Genomic DNA, 7,184 nt, shown 5'->3' with positions numbered 1-7,184 from the left:
CGTCGTCGACCCGGATATTCTCTGGTGGAGGTCTTATGGGCCACGTTCGTTTCGAGAGGAGCCGGCCCCGCCGAGGAGGTAGCTCAGCGCATTGAAGCGGAGGACCAGCACGTTCGCCGTTACATGTATGCGTTAGACAACATGTATAGGGGCGGATGGAGCGTTATGCAGGGATCTCATGTTAGCTATGCTCCCGTTGTTGTTCCGTGGCTTTGGGGGCACACCCAGCGCGGCTCAGGACCCGGTCGGCGCCCTCTAGGACCCGGTCTGCGCGGTTGAGTGTTTGTAGTAGTGATTGATGTATTATCGATCTATGTATGCATGTAACTGCACTATCTGCTTTCAGCACTATTATTGATCATGTTTTAGCATTATTCTTAATTACTTGTAAGTCTTTGCAGAAACTTGTAAGTCTTTGCAGAATAATCTAGCTTCGTTGTGTTTATAGCATTAGAATAACTTTTAAGTCTTTGCAGAAACTATGGAAAGAGACCTAGAACAAGAATACCTCGTCGAGGAGATTATCCGTGATGATGACGATATCACCTCTCTTTACCTAAACCAATCCGGCGAGGGAGACGAGCGAACCCGAGGAGACGGCTCCGATGAGGAAGATGATCAAGACCACCGTGGAGACGGCTCCGGTGAGGGAGAAGGTGACGACTGCGAGGGAGAAGCTCACCACGTCGAGGTGTATATATATTAATTAACCAAGCCTACAGATATGTGCATATACATATATTAACGTTGTTTCTTCTTTTAGACCTCCCAATCAACACACTCTACTGGCAGAACTAAACGAGGCGCGGCCAGAAAGATGGAAGACCATGAAAGGTGCATCATCACGGAAATCGCTATAGACGGCGAACCGATTTCTCCCAAGGATCACGCAAAAAAGTTTGTAAGTCAATGCGGAGTTATTGTTAGGGACACCATCCCGATCACCACTCAAGAATGGAAGAAACCTGCAAAGGAGGACGAAGGAGTTACTTACGTCGATACGAGATCCAAAAATCTGATGTTTAGGAAACTCATGGTAAATTTCACATTTCCGGAGCCAGCTGACTCTGATAGTGATAATAAAAGGCCAGACCCTGAGGATCCCGAGCTGAATAGCATACAACGAAGAGTCAAGAAGTGGGCTCTTAAGAAGATGGCAACGCAGTTCAACGACTACAAGAAGAAATTGGACAACTCCTTTGTCAAGAAAAAGAAGACTCTAGATTTCAAGGGCCCCTATGAGAAGATAAAAGACCACTGGGAGGCATTTGTGAAGTACAAGACATCGGAGAGGGCAAAGACAAGGTCAGACACCAACAAGAAAAATGCTGCTAATAAGATGTACTTCCATACCATGGGGCGAGGAGGCTACAAGGCTGGCAGACCTAAGTGGGAGAAATGGGAGAATGACCTAATTAAGAACGGGATCCAGCCAGAGGTACGGAAATGGAACCAGCGGTCAAGGGATTGGTTTTACGCGCATGGGGGCACGTTGGACGCACAAGGGTTCTGCATATATACACAAAGACATCGGGAAAACCCACTTCCCATCGAAGCCTTTAGAAATGCTGCAAAGGAAGTTGAAGAGGGGAAGTTCCGTCCCGAAAGAGAGAAGGACCAGCTCACACGCGCCCTTGGGAATCCTGAACACCCAGGACGAACACAAACCATACCAGGTGGCAAGCCGTGGTGTATTGGGTTTCCTGCAGAAACGAAGAAATATCCCGATAGAAGCCGTCAGAGGCAAAAGGATGTGGTTCAAGAACGCGTTGCTAAGCTAGAGGAGCAAGTGAGGATGATAATGTCAGGCTCAGTCACAGTCACCCAACCTCAACCTAATCCGCGGATAGAAGAAGTTGCATTCGATGCTACCGGCCAGGGATCTCAGCGGAAGAGCAGCGTGGCTTCCACGGAGCTGCCTGGTGATGATGCAGATGTGGATCCGCAGATGGCTCCTCCCTCCCCTGTGGATCCGCAGATGCCTTCTGATCTCTACCCTGTGGACTTTATCACAGAGTCGACACCTTGTGAGCTACATTTCCAAACGATGGGCTACTTAACGCTCAAGGCGGCGATCGGCTATGTCTTACCGCCGGTACCTGATCAAAGATATCACTTCAAGCCGGTTCCACCTGGATACGCTGTTGCCGGGGTGGATCAAGTTATGGATGGGTATGGGCCGCTGAGGCTTGACCACCCTGCCGGTGAAGGGGATTTGCTAGAGCTGGGAGAGGCCAAGAACACTACAGTTCTATGGCGAAAGGAATTCATTGTGATTCCGGGTTGGAAGGCGCCAACAAGGTCTCCACCGAGCCAGCATTCTCCACCGATGCAGCCGTCTCCAGTGCGTGAGCCTTCCCCGCCGGCGCGTGAGCCTTCCCCGCCGGCGCGTGAGCCATCTCCGCCGCCGCGTGAGCCTTCCCCGCCGGCGCGTGAGCCATCTCCGCCGCCGCGTGAGCCTTCTCCGCCGCCCAAGTATAAGAGGAAAATTAGGCGGGCCGCTACGACACAGCTGAGTCGTAACAAATCACCGAGACGCAAACAAGAGCCCCTCCCAAGAGTGCCTAAGGTTCCTCCCAAGAGACCTTATGACTATACAGTTGAGGAAAATGCCAAGATCGTAGCTGAACAGCACAAGCAACAAATGTTGAAACTTAAAAAGCCCCAGCTTGAGCCGGAGCCAGCTATATCTCTGGAAAAGAAGTTGAAACTGCTGAAGAACCTTCATCAACCTGAGCCAAGTCTTTCATCGAACTATGACCGGTCTATTCGCAAGTCAAATGTGTTAGCAAAAGAGCGGTGGGAAAAAAGTAAGGTAGATGGGAAACCAGTTCCCCAGCTTGGAGCCCAGAAAAACTCGTGCCCCCCGCTCCAAGTGTATCCCGATGTCCTAGCGTGCCTTGATCCAACGATGGTAAAACTATACAAAGATGAGGCAGATGCGGCCGGTATGAGTATTCCTGAGTACTTAAGCCGCATCGAATTCATGGCCACGGACGATGTCCAATTAGCATACCATTACACATACGGGGAACCTCTTGTCAGAGCTGCGGAGTTGCCTAATCTATCAACACAGCTGTGAAGACTACATAATTGGTACTTGGATGCATGTAAGGACGGCCAGAACTGGATCATGGTGGCAATAAGAGATGAGCACTACGGGCGAACTGACGTGATGAACATCGAATTTTGTGAATTATTTCAGTTATTCAACCAAGACGCCCTCGACAAATCTCTGCTGAGTGCATACTGTCTGTAAGTATTATTTATGTAATTAAGTCTCTACCGCGACTCGTCCATTATTGCTAGCATATAACCATACTCTCACTGTATTATGCAGAATGAAGATTCGCGAATGCCGCAAGGGGCAAATCTATGATCTTGGGTTCGTTGACCCATATACCGTGAATGGGTATACTGTCGACAACTCTCCCAAGGACACGGAGAATAACTTGGTACATGTCTTAAGGAAAAACTCATACAAAAGGGCAATACTATTTCCTTACAACTTCGCGTGAGTGTTACTCTCTTCACACATTAAATCTTTTTCGCTTACTCCATGTGTTAAGTGTAATTGATGAGTTATGCATATATATATATGTGTGTGTCCGCAGGTTTCACTATATCCTGCTAGTCATTGAACCCGACACCGGGATAGTAGAAGTCATGGACTCGAAGAGTAAACCCCTTGAGGCGTGGGGGGACATGGCTGATATCCTCCACAAGGCTTGGAAACGGTTCACCAACAAAGCTCCGGGTTTAAAGAATAAAGATCTTCGAATAAAACATGTACCGGTAAGTACTAATGGCTAGGCCGCGCATCTCTTTGATTCTAGTTTCAATACAATTATTATCATCCTTGATTATATATATATTATTTTGATTGAACTTTGTTCTCGTAAAGTGCTTGAGGCAAGAGGACGGGAATAATTTATGCGGGTTCTACGTTTGCGAGTTCATCCGCCAGAATACCCATCATGTGAGGGACATTTTGGAACAACTTGATGTAAGTAATTAAACAACATTCATGGCTTTATTTTATCGATCACCTTGTGTTTCATTCACATACACACATATATATATACTGACCATCGTACCTTCTTCAAATTATTAGATCGAACGGTTGCGGGACGGTCTTCTAGCAACAGAGCGTGTACGAGCAATTCAAGAAGAACTGGCGGGGTTCTTACTTGAGCAAGTCATAGCTCCAGATGGAGAACACTATGTGGACAACCGCCAATATCAATGTTGATGTAGACATATATATATATGCATGAACGTGTGTCACTTTGATCGATATATGTAATACAATGGTTTCCTATATATATATATGTGAATTGTCTGCATTAATATTATACCGTATTTCGAATGGGGCAGAGTCTCTGCCGCGGCAGCGTTTTAGTGCAATTCCCTGCCGCGGCAGAGTCTGCCGCGGCAGGGAAGGGCACTAAAATGCTGCCGCGGCCCAACCCTTTTGCACCGGTTCGTATTACGAACCGGTGCAAAAGCTCCCCCGCCGAGCGCCCCACGGCCGGCCACGTGGAGACCCCTTTAGCACCGGTTCGTAAGAGAACCGGTGCAAAAGGGGGGGGCCTTTTGCACCGGATGGTTTGCACCGGTTGGCCATCCGGTGCATATGGGCCTTTTGAACCGGTGCAAAAGAGCAGTTTTCCACTAGTGTGTACCTTCTTGCCCATGAGCTATGTATGTACAAACGGTGCATGTGACAAGTCCATGCAGGGCCATCATCATCTACACGTTTTGGTTTGCGAATACATTGAGACTCTTGACATGTAGTTGATCACAGGCTTCAGTATCGCACACTCAATGGAGCACTGCATACAAACAAGGCCTTTTTCAGAAAATATGAGGCAGAAACGAAAATGGTAAATAACCAAAGCATATTTTCTTAAATAGCTTTTGAATATGTTATTTCTTATAAAGCTTAGTGATATATCAGAAATTAATGATACAAATATTTCATAAGAATTGTAAATTTTAGATTAGTTGGAACCTTTGATTCTTGGTTGCAGTCATTGCAATGCATTATATGATGTCGCAAAGATTTTTCGTCTTATGTACATTTTCGATGAAGGTGAATTCTAACTAAGTGTGATTGTTAATCCGGCGTAGCTGCTTGTAGTCTCCTCGCCGTCCGACTCGTATGCCACCAGTGTTGCGCTACCACTGGTGAGGAGCATGACAAGCCCTTGTTGACTAGGTGTGGTTGTTGGGTCTCCCGCTGTCCGGCAGGGTGGACGATGATAGATTTCAGATTTTCCCTATAAATCTCAAAGCTCACTTAGTGGCAGCCTTGTGAGTTTAAGCCCAAGTTGGTGGCAGCTCACTAGGGAGTGGCAAGAGGTGGGAAGTTTAGTCCCACATGAAAAGTTGGGAGGAAGTTAGACCACCTTATAAGGTGGGTTGTTCCACCACTAGTAAGTGAGTGAGAATAGGAGTGCTACACGCGCGCTCCTCCTCCTCCTCGCTCGTCTCGACGCGACGCGCGCGCCGCGCCGCGCTCGTGGTGAGTGGATTGAGCCTCGAGCCGAGACTTTCCTTACTTTTTGCAGCTCAGGAAAATGAACGGAGTCCTAGACGGACGCGTCACAGTTAGTCGGTTTGGGTCGCTCCCGGATCGTGGGCTATCTGTAACCGACTCGAAACATTGTCTAGGGTTTCCCGAGCCTATATATTCTCTTGCCCGGCTACCGCAGAAATACCTGAATACACGAGTTAGGGTTTCCACCTCTCTCTGCTTGCGCCGCCATCGTAGCCTACTCCATCCTGCGAGCCGACGTGCATCGGCGAACGGGAGAGCAGGTCTCCGGAACCACTCGTCCTTGCGATCCTGTACGGGAGAGGGCGAATTAGGTTTTTGGGAAGCGCTCTGCGCGACTGCTCAAGCTCTTCATCACGGGTCGCCTTCCGTCCAAATCGGGCGGTGCTGCCTACCGTCGTCTTCAACGCCGTCTACTTCGACCCGTCGTCCCCGTCGTCAACAACGTTGTCATCAACAACGTTGCTGCTGCGACATCATCTGCTACACCTCCACCGCCACCTCCACCAGATCGGTACGTGCGACATATCTCGATCTGTTTAGCGATGGATGCTTTACCGTTTGCGCTGCTGCTACTCATGTTGATTAATGCATCTAGTATGTTTGAGTTTCACATGTTAGTAGTTGCTGCCATCATGTTTTATATTCTGGAATTAATCATGGAAATTGTGCCTAATTATCCAACAATCCAAAAACCTAATAGTAGGCAATTTCCTGAGTTAACAATGGCTGGTTTTGCTGATGCACTGAGGCCGGATAAATTTACCGGTGTGCACTTTAAGAGGTGGCAAGTTAAGGCCATGCTCTGGCTTACTCATCTGAAAGTGTTCGAAGTTAGTGATGGTTTACCTGAAGGAACTATATCTGACCAAGATCAGAACAAGTTCAAGGAAAACAATACTCTCTTCGTCGGATGCGTTCTGAGTATTCTTTCTGATCGTCTGTGTCATGTGTACATGCACATAACAGATGGTAAAGAGCTCTAGGATGCACTGAATGCTAAATTCGGTGCAACCGATGCAGGTAGTGAACTGTACATCATGGAGAGCTTCCATGACATCAGGATGGTAAACAACCGTTCTGTAGTCGAACAAGCTCATGAGATACAGTGCATTGCGAAAGAGCTTGAACTCCTTAAGTGTGCCTTACCTGACAAGTTTGTGGCTGGATGCATCATCGCTAAGTTGCCCCCTTCATGGAGGAACTTTGCCACAACTCTCAAACACAAGAGACAGGAGATATCAGTTGAAAATCTGATAGCGTCTCTTAATGTTGAGGAGAAAGCTCGGGCTAAGGATAATACTGAGAAAGGAGAGGGTCAGTCTAGCGCCAACATGGTGCAGAAGAAACCCTACAGCAAGAACAAAGGGAATAACAAGCCCTCCTTCAATAAGCCTATGAAGACTACAACCTTCAAGAAGAAGAAGATGATAAACAAAGCAGATCTGAGCTGCTTTACCTGTGGAGAGGCTGGCCACTTTTCTAAGGACTGTCCAGAGAGGGCAGACCGCAAGAAAAAGGGGAGGCAAGTCAACACGGTGACCGCTAGCAATGTTGATGGGTACGGTAATCTCTTTACTGTTCTTTCGGTATTTTAATCTCCATGTTGGTGGATTGATACAGG

The 7,184-nt window shown here is 47.7% G+C and overlaps 1 long non-coding RNA gene across 1 annotated transcript; it reads left to right on the top strand.

Annotated features, from left to right (window-relative positions):
• Nucleotides 1–3,363: 3,363 nt before the first annotated feature.
• On the top strand, nt 3,364–4,297 carry LOC127312117 (uncharacterized). The gene is made up of 3 exons (XR_007858165.2): nt 3,364–3,514; nt 3,615–4,006; nt 4,115–4,297. It is a non-coding gene; the product is annotated as an uncharacterized lncRNA (long non-coding RNA).
• The last annotated feature ends 2,887 nt before the right edge of the window (nt 4,298–7,184 follow it).

The sequence above is a fragment of the Lolium perenne genome, chromosome 7 (genome assembly GCF_019359855.2).
Source record: "Lolium perenne isolate Kyuss_39 chromosome 7, Kyuss_2.0, whole genome shotgun sequence".
NCBI lineage: Eukaryota > Viridiplantae > Streptophyta > Magnoliopsida > Poales > Poaceae > Lolium > Lolium perenne.
This window is presented reverse-complemented; position numbering and strand designations above follow the sequence as displayed.